The sequence below is a fragment of the Pleurodeles waltl genome, chromosome 7 (genome assembly GCF_031143425.1).
Source record: "Pleurodeles waltl isolate 20211129_DDA chromosome 7, aPleWal1.hap1.20221129, whole genome shotgun sequence".
Taxonomy (NCBI): domain Eukaryota; kingdom Metazoa; phylum Chordata; class Amphibia; order Caudata; family Salamandridae; genus Pleurodeles; species Pleurodeles waltl.
In genome coordinates, this window is record NC_090446.1 from 1261587484 (window position 1) to 1261605142 (window position 17659).

Consider the following 17659-nt stretch of genomic DNA (forward strand, 5'->3'; position numbering starts at 1 on the left):
GTGTATATGCAGATTTTCAGGTTGAATCCACATACACCACAGTTTTACCCTCTGTAACTTGTGTAACTTCTGGAACAGCATCACCCGTACCCCTGTACTAGCAATGTCAGTATGCAGAAGACACTCCTCTCAAAATAACCAGCCATATTAAGCTATATAACTGTACTTGTATGTAACATAGAATAAAGGTTCCTACAAATAGTAGGGTGTGATTGTGAACCAGCTTTGGCAAATAATTAATTCTATAGAACACATGCATAAATTATTAAGATAGCTAAAATATGTAAGCAAATGGGTATAATAAAGCCACCACCGCTCAGCTTGGTGCAGGTCATTTCAAGCAGTTGCTTCTGACTTGCAATGGACCTCTATTAACAACAAGTGGAACTGCTGATTTATGTAATCATTTCTATGCTTTTGTATTTGAGTCTTGAGGGACACCTAGTAACCACAATGGGAACCGCAGCTTCCTATAAGATTTTTAGTGCTTTTGTGTCTGACTTGATACGGAACTTAGCAATCACATGTAGAACTCTGACTTTAAATAAGATTTTCAATGCTTTTGTACTTATCTTTTGAAAGCCACCTAGTAATGACTAGTGGAACTGCAGCTTAACAATAGAATGTCAATGCTTTTTTATTTGGCTTGTGAGGGACATCTAGTAACTAGTTGAAATTCAACTTAATGAAAGAATTTCAGTGCTTTTGCATTTGACTTATGAGGGACACCTAGTAACGAATAGTGAAAATACACCATAATGAAAAAATGTCAATGCTTTTGTATTTGACTTGTGAAGGGCAGCTAGTAAAGACTAGGGTATCTGCAGCTTTGTGAAAGAATTTCAATGGTTTTGTTTTTACTTGTGAGGAACTCCTATTAATGACTAGGAGAACTACAACTTCATCTAAAAATTTCAGTGCTCTTGCATTTGACTTGTGAGAGACAACAAGGGCCTGATTTAGATCTTGGATGTATTACCGCCAATTCAATTTCTGCGGCGGACCCAAGAATACCATTAAGTTGATCGTGTTCCACCCACCAGTCTTGCAGGCGATATACTGCCAGTGGTTGCTGACACAGGGAGCCCATCACTGGACCCAATGGACATTGTACAATAGTATAGTGGCTATGGAATAGAGTAAGTCACACACACACTCACACACACACACACACACACACAGGCTGCATCTTAGCCATATGTGTTCACCTGTGTCTTTAGACTCTCACCAAAGTAACAAGACTGATGAGTTTTGGGCAGCAGAACCACTGAGTATGGGACACTGAGTCTGATCCCAAACCATGTGACAGCTGTCGACCTAACCCTTCCGGCTAGCTCGCAGCACCTCACAGATATCATAGGTAAAAGTGATTTGCTGAAGTCTAACGCATGACACTCTTTGACTCCTCAGGAATTTTTGGTGGTGGAAACAGATCATAATACTCGTTCTCTCAGTTGCATTAGTCTCACACATGTAATGCCAGGTATCAGCATATCTTGGCTCAATAGGATTTATTGAAACAATCGCATTCTACGTAAGAAGGATGAAATTCAATTGTAAGGATGATGAAACCAGACACTATTACAACGGTGACCAAGAAAGTGAAACATAGAAACAGTCACACCATAATTGTCACAATAGCATTACCAATATTCTTACATACACTACTAAGATCCCTACACGAGAGCAAATAGACAGAATAAACCTAATCTGCCCATCTAGTCCTGAGAGTGTAGCACATGTCCCATACCTGTGTTGAAGGTAAAGGAGAGGTTGGTTAGTCTGCTCGAAATCCTCCTCGGTGACAGAAAAGGAAGCAATAAGTTTCAGTTGAAACTGCAAAGGTGATATACAGCATAAGATGGCGGTCTGTCTGGAATGTCTCCTCTAAGGATGCTGGGGCAGCCCCATGTTTTATAATAAACATTGTGTTATTCTAAGAACTGCCCTGATGTGACAACACATCCCTTTCTGTGTAAGGTAGACACTGTACTCTCTTGACCAGCAATACCCAGGAACCCATCATATGTAGCCTTGATGTGAGCATAGAATAAAATGTTGTGCTAAGCAACGAATATCAAAATTTTGCAGGGAAGTACGAAAGATAAAAATTATAAAAATCTCCACTAAAATTATGCCTACCTTGAATAATAAAAGGAATGAAACAGCAAGTGACTTGTTGAAGGTTTACAGGCCTCAGACCTAGGCTAAAATAAGCTAAAATAAGTGTGAGTATGTACCTAATGACTAACCTCACGACACCTGCACAACACACGACACAGCACGCCACATGCACACAATTATCCATTACCATTCCAACACTACACAAAAAAAGCATGACAAAAACACACAATGACCTACATCGATAGCACAATATACACAAACTATTGATACTACACTCACACAGCCATAACCACAACAACCAACACACCTACTAACTCATCTACACAAATACATTCACACAAATGTACAACTACACACATTATGACAATGACTGCCACACAACAACACTCACCTAAATGTTGCACACAGCATTACAACAAACAACAAACACAACAACATTAGACTCATATGCAAGTGAGGCACATACTGACACAACAACACCTCCCACTCCAGCTCCATCCACCTCAACCAGGCAATCTAATCTCACATACACATAAACGTAATGACTCACATACACAACTAGCAGCACATCATTATAGGTTCAGTATCCTTGCAATGTGCTCACAGGGCAAAGGTTGACAAGTGTCATTGTAACAACATTATGGTGCCAGCATTCCTTTGGCAATGAATGCTGACACCATAATGACAGTTGTGTATGTATGCGATATGTGTCCTGTTCCAGTGTGCTCCAATCCATGCCTGACACCATTCTTTGAAAAATTACTGTGACATTCATATGACTGCAATGGTCGCTACCTCATGTATAGTGACGAGACAATGGACACATGTAATGCAGGTTCCCTACCTTTGAGTCCTGTGACCGGGAAGTCGTGTTTTCTCCATGGTCCAGTGGCAGCAGCGACAGAAGATGGTGTCCAGTCATGTCCAGTGGAAAACAGAAGTGGAATCAGGAAAAAAGGCAAATTTTTACCTAATTTCCCTCCCAGTCTGCAACTCGGTGTGGAGGTTAAACTACCACAGTTGGCTTGGCGGTAAGGCACATCCAAATCTGCATGGTGGAAGGGGTGGCTGGAGTCCTGACGTGAGCCACTATTTCCAATGGCGGCGTCAAGGTGGAATGGAAATTCTTGGCCAAGTCGGTGGGAATCGGGAGGTCTTTTGTCTATGGGACCACCAACATCTAAATTAGGCGAGCTTACCGCCGGGCTGGCGGATGGGTTTTCTGACTAAAAAAATGGCTGTGGACCCATTATCGCCAAGATCTAAATCAGGCCCCCAGTAATGATTAGTTGAACTACAGCTCCATAAAAGAATTTCAATGCTTTTGTAACTGACTTGATAGGCACACTTACTAATGACCAGTGAAACTATATGGACGTTGGCATAACTCCTGTGATTCAGTGTAGAGGTTTCATACTGATTTATCAAAGAATTCTGAAAGATTATACTTAATTACACAAGAAGAAGAATTCTCTGTGTGGCATGATTTCTTAAGGCAAAATTGCCTCCTTGCATCCAAAATGGGCACAAGAATACATTTTGCACAAAGAATTAGCGCTAAATGCAACAGAACATAAATAGTGGGTGCGAGGAGCTTCTCACGCTCACTAAAGGTGCTCTTGAGAATTTTTTCCCAAACTTTCTCCCTGCATTTAACATTATTGGATACAGGATGCATCTTGTGCTAAGAAACAGCACTAATTGTAATAGAACACTAATCTTGTTCAAGAGCAGCTTCTTCCCCTCGATAAGTGTTCTCTTGCAGGGGGATTACCCCCCATATTACTCATAATTATGTGGCAATGAGTAATCACGTAATTATCATTAAATCTGCTTCAAAGAGTAATGTGGAATTACCCAAATTACTCTGATTACTCGAGAGTAATTGAAATTACACCTGGGCCTAGAACTATGGCCTCATATAAGAAATGCATGGCTGCTGCATATGGCTCTAGAAGGACACCTAGGAATAAGTTGTCGAACTGGAGCTTCATGAAAGTGTCATTGTTTTTGCATTTGACTTTTAAAGGACAATTAATAATGATTGTGGAATTGCATCTTCATTATCAGATTTTCAGTGTTTTTGCATCTGACTTGAAAGGGACACTGAGCAACGACTAATGGAACTGGGACTTCAAGTAAGAATTTTAGTGCTTTTGCATTTATCTTTTTAAGTACCCGTAGTACTGACTAGTGGTCTTGCAGTTTAATGAAATAATTTGAATGCTTTTATATCTGTCCTGTGAGGGACACCTAGTAACAACTAGTGTAAGTGCAGCTTAATGAAAGAATTTCAATGCTTTTACATTTGACTTGTGAGGGACACAAGTAATGACTAGTAAAACGGTGGCTTCATTTAAGGATTTCACTGCTTTTGCATTTGATTTGATAGACACATTTAATAATGACGGTTGGAACTGTGTAGAAATGGGTGTAACCCACATAATTCAGTGTAGCTTAATCACACTGAATTACCTGACAGTTCCACTGATTACACTTAACTATGCAAGCAGAGTAATTCTGCGTTTAGTGCTATTTCTTAGCACAAAAATGCCTCCTCAGATACAAAATGGGCACAAAAATGCATTTAGTGGTAAGAAGTAGTGCTAAGTGAGCTCTTGGGGCAGGATTTTCCCCCAGTCTGCTCTCATCATTTACCACTATTTGCTTAGCGCAAAATGCACCCTCGTGACCAAAATGGATGAAAGGATGCATTTTGGGATAAGAAATAGCAGTGAATACAGTAGAACACAAATAGCGAGCACAAGCAGCTGCTTGCACGCACTAAGGTCCATATTTATACTTTTTGTGCGCCGCATTTGCAAACTTACAAAAGATAATTGTGTTTTGTAAGTTTACGCTGCTTTTGCCTAAACAAATGGCCCAAATGCGGTGCAAAAAAACTATAAATCTGGGCCTAAATGTGCTCTTGCCTTAGGATTTCCTCCCCAGAATTAATCATAACTATGGAAGCAGGAGTAATCACATAATTATCTGTAAATCCATGTCAAAGAGTAACACTGAATTACCAAAATTCCTTTGGTTACTCTAGCATAATTGAAATTATGCCTGGGCCTAGAAGTGTGGCTTCATGTAAGAATTTTATGGCTGTTGCATTTCACTTGAGAGGGACACATATGAATGACATGGAGAACTAGAGCTTCATGAAATAATTTCATTGCTTTTGCATTTGTTTTTTGAGACCTAGGGCCAGATGTAGCAAAAGAACATTTTGCGACTTGCAAATTGCGAGTCTGACCGACTCGCAATTTTCAACTCGCAAAATTGTATGCAGAAAGGTGTCTCAGACACCTTCTGCGACTCGCTATGGGGTCGACCCCATAGCGAGTCCCTGCACTCACAGGGATGGTGGCCTGCTGGAGACAGCAGACCTCCATGTCTGTGACTGCTTTTGTAATAAAGCAGTTTTTTTTTTTTTTGAATTGCAGCCTGTTTTCCTTAAAAGAAAACGAGTTGCAAAATGAAAAAACTTCTGAAACCATTTGGTTTCGTTTTTTCAGAGTAGGCAGTGGTCCAACTAGTAGCTTGTGGGACTGCACCTTCACAAAACAGTATCAGTACATTTGCATTTGACTTGTTATGAACACTTAATAATGACTAGTGGAAGAAAATGTAGCTTTGTGTAAGATAGTCATTGCTTTTGCATTTGACTTGTGACGGACATCTAGTAGCCACCTGTGGAATTACAGCTTCATTTAAGAATGTCAATTCTTTTGCATTTCAATCAATTAATCAATCAATCAGGAATTTGTAACGTGCATAACTCACCCGTGAGGGTCTCAAGGCGCTGAGGAAGGGGGTAGAAGAGGGGAGGTGCTGCTACTGCTTGAACAGCCGTTTGCCTTGTGAGCAACTTCTAGTTACAACTAGTAGACTGCAGCTTCATATAGGAATTTCAGTGATTTTGCATTTGACTTGATAGCACACTCAGGGACATATTTACAAGACCCATGTTTCAGGGCAGAAATGCACTGTACTTACAAAATATGGTGCATTTTTGTCCTTTCCACCTACACTGGCACACAAATTGCTGCCTAGCACCAATGCAGGTACCCTTACACCATGGAACAGGGGTGTCTGTTTTGACAGCAGGATTGCTTTGGTGCAGTAAGAAACAACGTCCTACACAGCAACAATCCACAGAGGCATTTATCTCTTTCTATGTGTGCTGCAGGATGCAGCACACATGGAAATAGACAACAACGAGGAGAAATAAAGATATTTCTCCTCTTTGTGCCTGCCCTGGGGAGGCATACAGTTTTGACGCATTCCCAGGTTTGCAGATTCTTTTAAATCTGGGAATACATCAAAGTCCATGGGTGTTGTGTGGGAACACCCAACACAACACCCATGGTACACCTCCCTGACTCAGTGTAAGGCAATGCTGCATTGCCTTACACCATACCTACAAGGCCCTGAAAAGCCACACAAAGTATGGGTCTGCAGTATGTGCCACCAGTGTGTCACAAAAAGGGATGCACCGGCTGGGCACATGGCTTGTAAATATGCCCCTTAGTAATGACTACTCCAAATGCAGCACCATGAACAAATTTCATGGCTGTTGCATTTAACCCTGCAAAAATAGCAACTAGTGACAACTAGAAGAACTACAGCTTTCATAAAAGAAATTCAATGCTTCTGTATTTGACTTTTGAAGGACGCCTAGCAACAACTGGTTTGACTGTAGCTTGATGTAAGAATTTCAATGCGTTTGCACTTGGCTTGTGATGGACACCTAGTAACGACTTGTGGAACTGCACTTTCAGAAAAAAGTATAAATGTATTTGCATTTGACTGGTGAGGGATCACTAGTAATTACTACAGGGACTGTAGCTTCATGTAAGAATTTTAGGGCCAGATGTATCATTTTTATTAAATTGTGATTACCTGCAAATTGCAATTAGGTAATCGCTATTCAAATGTATGAAACTCATGGAGTTTCATTTTGCATTTCCTAATGGGTCACAAAGCGACCTACCTCATTAATATTCATGAGGTTGGTCACAATTTGTGTCCCAATAGGAAACGCTAAAATCACAGGGATGGTGGCCTGCTGGGCTCAGGGAAGGGGTCCCTTGGATATCTTCCTGTTTGCGAGTGGGTTACCACCTATTTGAAGTAGGTGGTAAAATGTGAATGTTTTGCAACCGCATTTCAGTCACAAAACATACCTCCATACCACTGCGATTCGGTATTAGGAAGGGACACCCTTGAGACACCCCTTCCTAATAACAAATCGGTGTGTAGTAGCAATTCAAATTTGTGATTTGGTCGCAGATTGGAATTCATACACACAAAAATGCATTTTTGTGGTTGCAAATAGCCTAATATGGCAATTTGTGACAGCAAAATTGCATGATACATTTGGCCCTTAATCCTTTTGCATTTGACCTGTGAGGAACACCTAGTAACCACTAGTGGAACTGCAGCTTCATCTAAGTATTTGAAAATGTTTGCATCTAACTCAATAGGGACACCTAGTAATGACTAATGTAATTGCACCTTCATGAAAGAATTTCATTGCTTTAACATTTGACTTGAAGGAGATAACTAGTAACAACTAGTGAAAATGCAGCTTCATGAAAAAGTTTCAACTCTTTCACATCTGACCAAAAGTTAAAGCATCTCCTTGCTTGCTGAGACAATGGCCCACTCAGACACTCACACACCCACTCACAGACCCAATCAGACCCTCGTGCACCCACTCATAGACCCACTCAGACCCTCGTGCACCCACTCACAGACCCACTCAGACTGTCATACATTCACTCACAGACCCACTGATACCCTCATGCACCCACTTACAGACCTGCAAACACACTGACGCACCTGCTGCATCAAACCTCTACCGTTCATTGCCAAAGGACTGTGCACAGCAGGGGCTTGGGTAGTTGGGGGGTTGGCCACAGGGTCTGGCTGCAGGCCAGGTCTTGCGGGCAACCTCAGTTACGCATGGACAAAGGCTGTACATGGAACAAGGATGGGTGCTTAAAGGGGGTTGTCCCCTATTGAGATAAGGGGGAGTCCAGGTGCCCCCCTCTTATTTTTTGGCCTGGCCCAGGAGAGGTGGCGGTCCACAGGGCCATCACAGTCTTGAGTGGTGGTACATGCAGCCTCCCTGCAATCAAATTGTCATTTGGCCTGCACTGGGAAGTGAGTGGTCACCATTGCCAAGGTTGGCCATGTGGAGGGGGGGGGGCACATGGGCCCCATCCTCAAAATGTATTTTTTTTGTACTGCCAGGATCTGACCCACCTTAGGGCTCAAGTTTAAACAAGCGCAGGAGACAGCATTTGTATTTTTTACAATTGTTTTTTTCCCCAGATCTGCGCATCCTCCACAATTTTTGTGTGAAACGTAAAAAAACAATGTTTCTTGGCCCTGGTGCGGGGCCTCAAAATGGCTATCTACACTTCCTTGTTAAAGTGCTGGCGTTTAATCAGATGTCAGCATGACATCTATTGGATCCGTGGAGGGTCTACGTCCATGGATATACAAATTGTTTTTTTATTTAATTACTCAAAAACTACTCTTCAGGTTTACACTAAATCACAAAAGGGCTCCTTCTGGACCATTAGTTAGCTTTCTGCCAAATCTGGTGTAATTCCATCCATTGGTATGGGCTGTAGTCATGTCTTAAATCCCAATGGGAAATTGTATGGGGAAAATGTGTTTTGGGACACAAACCCTTTTCCTCGGTCCTCACGTGACCCCAAATCTTTCCAAACAGCAGCAGAAGTGAGTAGCAAACTAGTTTTCAAAATTATGTGAAGTTTTCTCAAGGGACACCAAAGTTATTTGGCACATTAAAAACGATGTACTTATGGAAACTAAGTCCTAACTATAACTACCTACAAGTAACTGCAAATAAGTTTTATATATACATAGATATCGTCAGTACTCCCCTGTCTGTCCCCTTTTTTTCACCTTTATTTTCCTTGAAACTTTATGCCTCTTCCTTTTTCCATCTTCTTGATTTGATGAGCTCCATGGTTTTAAATAGATGGGTATATGAGTCACAGGTAGGTCATATGGAGATGTAAGTGGAAGGGATCTAAGAAATAATTTGTTTTGTATTTTGATCTTTACAAGGTTTGGAGAAGATTGGGAAGGAATTGTCAACTACCACTTTATTCAAAAGTACTTCTTCATTTTAACATCCTTTTGATTCACTGCGCTTTGAAGTAGCTGCTTAAATAGTGAATATAAAAGAGGGGGTTTGTGGGTCCGCAATTCTCTCAGATGTTTCTAAATGTACTTTAAAAATAAAAATGCACTCTAATAGTCTACCTGTAGTAAATCTGGAATAGTTTTCTATTCAAGAGAGCACAGTGAAAGGATTGTGGACTAGTATGTACCTGAACTGCACCTTATGGAACCCCAAGGCATTGCACTAGTGCACTTTAATAGGTATTCTTAAGGAATGTAAAGACCAAAATGTTAAAATTTGAAATGTACCTTAAGAAACTCAGAGATATTGCACTGTTGCACTTTAATGGTCATGGTCTACTCGTCGCTTACGGTTTTGGTCAGCTGGAACTGATTTCCAATCAAGGAAAAATAACTGGAAGGAAACTGGAACGAGCAGGGAAAAAAGGCTGGAATCAGAAGAAAACAACCAGAGGGTGATCACCACCAAAGGAAGTGATGCAGCATAAGGAGAGCTAGAATCAAACTTCATAAATACCACTAAACAGGAAGTGACATACAGGAAAAGCAAAGACGCCATGTTGGATTGGGAAAAGGCTATAGAAGGAAATAGATGAGGATGCCATTTTAGAAAGGGAACCTGATGCATGCAGGGAAGAAGATGGGAAGAAAGGCATGCTGGGATAAGAAGAATATGTCCCCTACTTGGAAAAGGGAAAGAAGAAAAGAAGAAAGAAAAAAGAAAGAGGGAAGAAGACAGAGGAAAAGAAGTCCAAAAAGGAAAAGCCAGTCAACAGGTAAGTGACAGGGGCTCCCACACCTAAATCCGAGGGCGTGCCACGCCCCAAACTCGCCGAGGCCCGATGCCTAATTCAGGGCTTCGGCGACATCAGGCCGAACAAAGGGAAAACGAACTGCGGTCCCAACCTCGTCCTGAGCCGGCTTGCCTGCCTGGGCCACGGCGCAACATTAATTGGTGAGTTTAAGGAATGTAAAACATCAAAATGTCAACATGCTTTTGCAGGTTGAATTAAACAACAGTCTTGTTATAGAGTACTTAACTTGGGGAAAGGTCTTCTTTTTGTTTGATTGACTAAGGAAAATTGGTAATGTGATTATCCATTATTACATAAATTCTACTGGGGAAACATCTATGTGTGTTTAGAATAGGTACTTCACCTAAAATTGAGTCAACTTCATTCTTTGAGATGAATACCTAAGTATGATCTTCTTTATAAATGTTAGAGTTCTGCATTGATAATAGTAGAAACAAATGTTATTGTCTTAAAAAAAACAATTTGGGCTGTTTGACAAAACTATAACAATGTATTTAGAAGGGAAGGAAATGAATGGAGAAAAGTGTTTATGCTCTTCTTAAAACGTAAGTAAAGTTGACGGTCTAGTGTTTATTTTGAAAATGTCTGGTGGCAATAAGGGATGAGTCCCTTTAAGAAGACACTTTGTTTAGTACAACTCTACAGCCAGTTGAAGGGTCCGTCCGAAATATGTAGGCTTTATTTTTTTACCAGCACATGCACTTTGGACTTGAAGTAGAAAAAATAATAAGCTTCATGGAACTCACCAGATTGTCTCGTGTTTGAGCCTGCATGTGGAGTGTAGAACCTGAGAGTGGTAGCTCGTTTGGACAAGGAGTTGGGGTGTGTGTGTTTGTGTGTGTGTGTGTGTGTGTGTGTGTGTGTGAGAGTGTATATATATATATATATGTATAGATGTGGGTGTGTACATACATATGTATGTATAGATACATCTATACCATAGAAATTCAATAGTTTGAGTTGTGCTTATCTCAAGTAACTATAACTCGTCCCCTAAGGTTGCTATAACTTGTGCCCCAACCATGCACAGTTTTCTCACTGTGGGAAAACTGGGCTGATTGCAGAAGCCACCTAACTTTTTGCCACCATTTCTCACTAATACTGGTGTTTTTCTGACTCTGATGATGCCCTGGGCACTGCTAAACTGTCCCAGGGCTTTTGCTCTGATTAAAATAGATATGCAAACTAGGCTAATAATATTTGGTTGTACCAATCTACATATAAGTCCCTACTATATGGTAGAGCATGTAGGTTTAGGGTCCCCAGCATAGGTAGTACATCTATAGGTGCACTGCTGAGGTGCTCAGTGTCATTAAAAAGGCTGACCTGCCATGCTGCCTGATTTCAAGTTAAAGTTACCACAAATTCGACTTTGGAATTAAAAGTACTTCTAAAGTCCTAAGCTACCTTATTTTTACTTATAGGTCACCCCTAATGTATTCCCAAAGTGCCCCCAGGGTTGGGTACAGTGTACCTATAAGCAGAAAACAGCTGCGTCTTGGGGTTGGGTACCCTTGGACATACCAGGGTCTGGCCCTGGTGGAGGCCCAAGAGTGGCCACATGCCCTCCTCCAACTGAGACATAGCCCTGGGGGTGGTGGTGGCCCCCGTGGCCTGGGGGTCCCAAGGGACCCCCTTTCTTTTTTTAGATATTTGCCCTGGGTTGGTGGTCCCTGGGCCAGCGGGGTGCCACAGGCCCCCGCATATTATAAAATAAAAGCCCTGGGGAAATGGCAGTCCCCAGGGCAGTGGGGGCTGCAGGCCCCCTTGCATCTACTTTTACTAATGCCCGGGGGGGGGGGAGGGTGGTGATCCTCAAGTAAAGATCTGGGAATTTTATGGTCCCCAGGGCAGCGGGGCACCTGGGGCCCACTGCATATTCATTAAGGAAACACCTGAGGAGGTGGCCCTCCTGCATATTTTAACAAGAAACGCCTCAGGAGAAGAAGCTCCACAGGGCAGTAGGGCCCCCCGCACATAAAAAAAATAAATCTCTGGGGAGGTGGTGGTCCCCGGAGATGTGGGAGTTGTTTTGTTTTTACCACAAATCTTCGACTATCGCAAACTTGCAGCAATAAAATAATTAAAAACATGTTTTTTTTTATCTGGGGGAATCCCTCTGGGACCTCCCCCCACATCATTGCTAAGGGGTCAGGGTGTCTCTATCCTGGCCCCTTTTATTATATTTCTACTTGTTTTTTCTGGGACTAGGCTCAAGCTGAGTCCCAAGATGGCTGCAAATTCTTTCTGGTTTGAGCTGTTGGCAGCCAATCACAGGTGTGCATTTCCCTGCAAGAGCTTTTTTTTATTTGCGGATACTTCATTGCCAGAGATATACAAATTTGAATTTCCCTAAATTTCTAAACAACTACTAAACTGATTTACTCCAAATAAGCGAAAGGGTAATATGCATACAGACAGCTAGCTTTCTGCCAAATTTGGTGTATTTCTGTCCAGTGGTTTGGGCTGTAGGCGTATCTAAAGATTCCTATTGGAATTAACATGGGAAATGCAGCATTTTTGGAGCCTGCTTGACGAATCACCACTGAACCTTCCGTGCGCAACAAGAATCACTGTAACACTTTTTTTGGAAAATTTAGTGAAGTTTCGTCAAACGGTGCCATAGATATAGGCAAGTCGAAAAACACCTTTTCTATGGAAACATGGTCCTAACTATAACTACCTAGTGGCGACTGCTACTTGGTAATATATGTGTATATGTATATATATATATATATATATATATATAGTTATAGATATTTAGAACTCTAGATATATATAGATAAAAAGCCAAATGTTACAGGGATATAATAAAGAGGCTATGAAAAGTACAAAGCCATAGAAATTCAGCAGTTAGAGTTATTTCAAGTAACTATACCTCTTGCCCCAAGGTCACTATAACTCGTGCTCGTAGTCACTCTATGGAGAGGTTATTGTTATAAAAACAAGTGATGGACGGAATGCGGAACAATGTAAAACATTCACCCCCAGAACAGTGATCTGGGTCTAAATCCATTGTTTTTCTGCTACCCATGCCATTCCATTTTGGACCCAATGATATGCAAATCAGTCTTGACCCTGTTCCCCATGAGAACAGCCCAGTCGAACTGCCAGGCCAAGTCTTCCCTGAACTACAAACAAGCATCCTGGGACAGGTTTCAGGGTATCACTCCTTCTCAGCCAGGATAGCTTGAATCCAGTTGCATGGGGAGCACGGGACCCACGTCTGGGCATACCCTTCCCACTTAAGGCGACAAAGCAAAAACAACAAGTGATGGACGGAATGCTGAACAATATCAAACATTCACCCCCAGTACAGAGATCTGGGCCTAAACCCATCATTTTTTTGCTGCTCATGCAATTCCAGTTTGGACCCAGCCATGTGCAAATCAGTCTTCACCCTGTTCCCCAGGGGAACAGTCCAGCCCGAACTGCCAGGTCATGATACTTGGTGGCCGTCAGCACTTGGTCCACTTTGGATGACAAAGTCCAAGGTTAAGAACCTAGGTATTCTGTTTGATACAGGTCTGACCTTTGATGAACAGATCACCGCTCTTGGTGGCAAATGTTTTGGGATACAAAAATCCCTTAAAACAAAATCCTTGGACTTTTGCCTTAAGCTGCAAAAAAACAGTTATCCAGGTTTTAGTAATATCTCCCTGGGCTACCGCAATGTTTTTTATTTAGGAGTAGTGCAGTCTCGGCTGAAGAGGCTCTGAATTCTGCTACCAGGCTGCCTCTCAATCTCTCTATAAGAGCTTCAATGGTGTGGCCCTACAGAAACCTCAATGCCTCCGTGTAGAGAAACGGGTGTCCTTTAAGGCTCTGTGCTATTGCTATTGAGCCTTCAATAAAGCTGATGCTAGCTTACCTGCATCGCTTTATAAAACCTTATCACCTTCAATATGTCTGAAATCTTCAGGGGCTTTGTTTGCGGAAGTCCCTCCAAGTTTGGATTGGAGACCACTCTTTCAGCTAGTTGGCCCCGAAACTACGGAACTCTCTTTGGATACCCTTTAGGCAATCAAAGTCAGAAGTGTAATTTCAGAAAAATCTCAAAACATGGCTGTTTAGATAGGAGTATGATCTTTTGGGTACATTTTCTGTATTGTCTGCTTGGTAGTTAGACCTTTCAGTGCTGGGACACCTCTTTGAGGTAGCCATGCACTCTACAAATTGCTTATTATTATTATTATTATTATTATTATAATTATTAGCTCATGACCATTCGCGTTGAGAAAGCTACAGCTCGAATGGGAAATTCACTCAAAGCAGTGCCCTCTGTTGTGGCGCATGGTGCCATTTGCACTGTTTTTGCAGCATGGAAGAAGCTTTGGGTGCTAAAAATCAGTACAAGCATTGCAGTCCTATTCCGCCCACTTGTGGAACTCCTTGGAATCTTCCAGAGTTTTTGTGTAACTCCACAGAATCAGGGAGAGTGAAACTCTGCAAGCTCCACCCAGACATAGGTGGTCATTACAACCCTGGAGGATGGTGTAAAAGGTGCGGTAATACCGCAAACAGGCCGACGGACAAAAAAAGGGAATCATGACAATGGCGGAAACTGCCAACGAAGACACCCACTTTAACACACCGCCAACCACGGCGGTACAGACTAGCAGCGCGGCGGTTACCGCCAACAGACAGGCGGAAGACAATGTACCGCCCACACCATTACAACCCGCCAATCTGCCACATTTTCCGGGGCAGATTCACCGCGGATAAAAACACGGCGGAAACAGCTTTTGCTATGGGAAAACGCTCACCTGAACACATCCCACAAGGAACGAGGAATCCATGGAGCCGGAACTCCAAATACTCCCTGCCCTTGTCTTTCTGCTCATTTACGACCAACAGCGACGTTACCGGTGAGTACTGCATCAACGACACGGGGAGGGGGGAGGCAAAAGTTAGGCGGACACCCACCAAACACCCCCACCCTCGCATATTACAACATACACACCAATGCAGTCAAAAATATCACATTAACAACCCACAATCCCCCCGGAAGAATGCAAAGACAAAGCGAATTTCGGTCAAACATTGTAATGTGCCAATATACATGTCATAAAAAAATACACAGATATATATCTCTAAATCACTCATAATTATATATACAATACAAGAATTAGTGCAGATATGTACACAACAATGTCCGTGCACCAACAGTCCAAAAATGCATGGGCGAGGCCCACAATAGATACCTGACCAAAATCCGAGGGAACACTGCCGGGGCATCAGATAGAAACATTACAGGCACCTCAGGGGGAAGGGAAGGGGGGGCACCTCAGCCACATGAATGCGGAGCCAGATCCACGAAGGGCTCCATGCCTATTGATGTATACTGGGGAGTGCAAAGCCAAAGTCTCCCAAGTCTTTACAGTGGGTGGTTTGCCCACTGTGCCATTCTGGGGAGTGCAAAGCCACAGTCTCTCAAGTCTCTACAGTGGGTGGTTTGCCCACTGTTCAATTCTGGGGAGTGAAAAGCCACAGTCTCTCAAGTCTCTACAGTGGGTGGGTTGCCCACTGTGCCATCTTGGGGAGTGCAAAGCCACAGTCTCTCAAGTCTCTACATTGGGTGGTTTTCCCACTGTGCCATCCTGGGGAGTGCAAAGCCACAGTCTCTCAAGTCTCTACAGTGGGTGGATTGCCCACTGTGCCATCCTGGGGAGTGCAAAGCCACAGTTTCTCAAGTAGATGCAGGTCTCCAGTGGTTCTGGAGGGAGACTGGTGCCCAGACTGGATGAGTCTCACCGTGAAAGTTCCTGTCCTGTCACTGTCCCAGCTGCATATGGGATAAGGATGCCTGATGTGGCGGTGTAGGAGGCTGGACTGGCTTGTAGTGAGTACCAAGGGGTACTTGCACCTTGCACCAGGCCCAGTTATCCCTTATTAGTGTATAGGGTGTCTAGCAGCTTAGGCTGATAGATAATGGTAGCTTAGCAGAGCAGCTTAGGCTGAACAAGGAGACGTGTGAAGCTACTACAGTACCACTTAGTGTCATATGCACAATATCATAAGAAAACACAATACACAGTTATACTAAAAATAAAGGTACTTTATTTTTATGACAATATGCCAAAGTATCTTAGAGTGTACCCTCAGTGAGAGGATAGGAAATATACACAAGATATATATACACAATAGCAAAAATATGCAGTATAGTCTTAGAAAACAGTGCAAACAATGTATAGTTACAATAGGATGCAATGGGGAAACATAGGGATAGGGGCAACACAAACCATATACTCCAAAAGTGGAATGCGAACCACGAATGGACCCCAAACCTATGTGACCTTGTAGAGGGTCGCTGGGACTATTAGAAAATAGTGAGAGTTAGAAAAATAACCCTCCCCAAGACCCTGAAAAGTGAGTGCAAAGTGCACTAAAGTTCCCCTAAGGACAAAGAAGTCGTGTTAGAGGAATAATGCAGGAAAGACACAAACCAGCAATGCAACCACTGTGGATTTCCAATCTAGGGTACCTGTGGAACAAGGGGACCAAGTCCAAAAGTCACAAGCAAGTCGGAGATGGGCAGATGCCCAGGAAATGCCAGCTGCGGGTGCAAAGAAGCTTCTACTGGACAGAAGAAGCTGAGGTTTCTGCAGGAACAAAAAGGGCTAGAGACTTCCCCTTTGGTGGACAGATCCCGCTTGCTTTGCAGAGTCGTGCAGAAGTGTTTTCCCGGCGAAAGGACGCCAACAAGCCTTGCTAGTTGCAAATCGTGCGTTTGGCGTTTTTGGACGCTGCTGGGGCCCAGGAGGGACCAGGAGGTCGCAAATTGAACCTGAAGAGAGAAGGGACGTCGAGCAAGATAAAGAGCCCTCACTGAAGCAGGTAGCACCCGGAGAAGTGCCAGAAACAGGCACTACGAGGATGCAAGAAACAGTGCTCGCCGAAGTTGCACAAAGGAGTCCCACGTCGCCGGAGACCAACTTAGAAAGTCGTGCAATGCAGGTTAGAGTGCTGTGGACCCAGGCTTGGCTGTGCACAAAGGATTTCCGCCGGAAGTGCACAGGGGCCGGAGTAGCTGCAAAGTCGCGGTTCCCAGCAATGCAGCCCAGCGAGGTGAGGCAAGGACTTACCTCCACCAAACTTGGGCTGAAGAGTCACTGGACTGTGGGGGTCACTTGGACAGAGTCGCTGGATTCGAGGGACCTCGTTCGTTGTGCTGAGAGGAGACCCAAGGGACCGGTAATGCAGCTTTTTGGTGCCTGCGGTTGCAGGGGGAAGATTCCGTCGACCCACGGGAGATTTCTTCGGAGCTTCTGGTGCAGAGAGGAGGCAGGCTACCCCCACAGCATGCACAAGCAGGAAAACAGTCGAGAAGGCGGCAGGATCAGCGTTACAGAGTTGCAGTAGTCGTCTTTGCTACTATGTTGCAGGTTTGCAGGCTTCCAGCGCGGTCAGCAGTCGATTCCTTATCAGAAGGTGAAGAGAGAGATGCAGAGGAACTCGGGTGAGCTCTTGCATTCGTTATCTGAAGTTTCCCCAGAGACAGAGACCCTAAATAGCCAGAAAAGAGGGTT

The 17659-nt window shown here is 43.2% G+C and overlaps 1 protein-coding gene across 1 annotated transcript in view; it reads left to right on the forward strand.

The window, feature by feature from the left end:
- Nucleotides 1-17659, forward strand: part of LOC138247014 (olfactory receptor 6F1-like) — a 100245-nt gene that overhangs the window by 66113 nt on the left and 16473 nt on the right. The gene's annotated exons all lie outside the window — the stretch shown is intronic.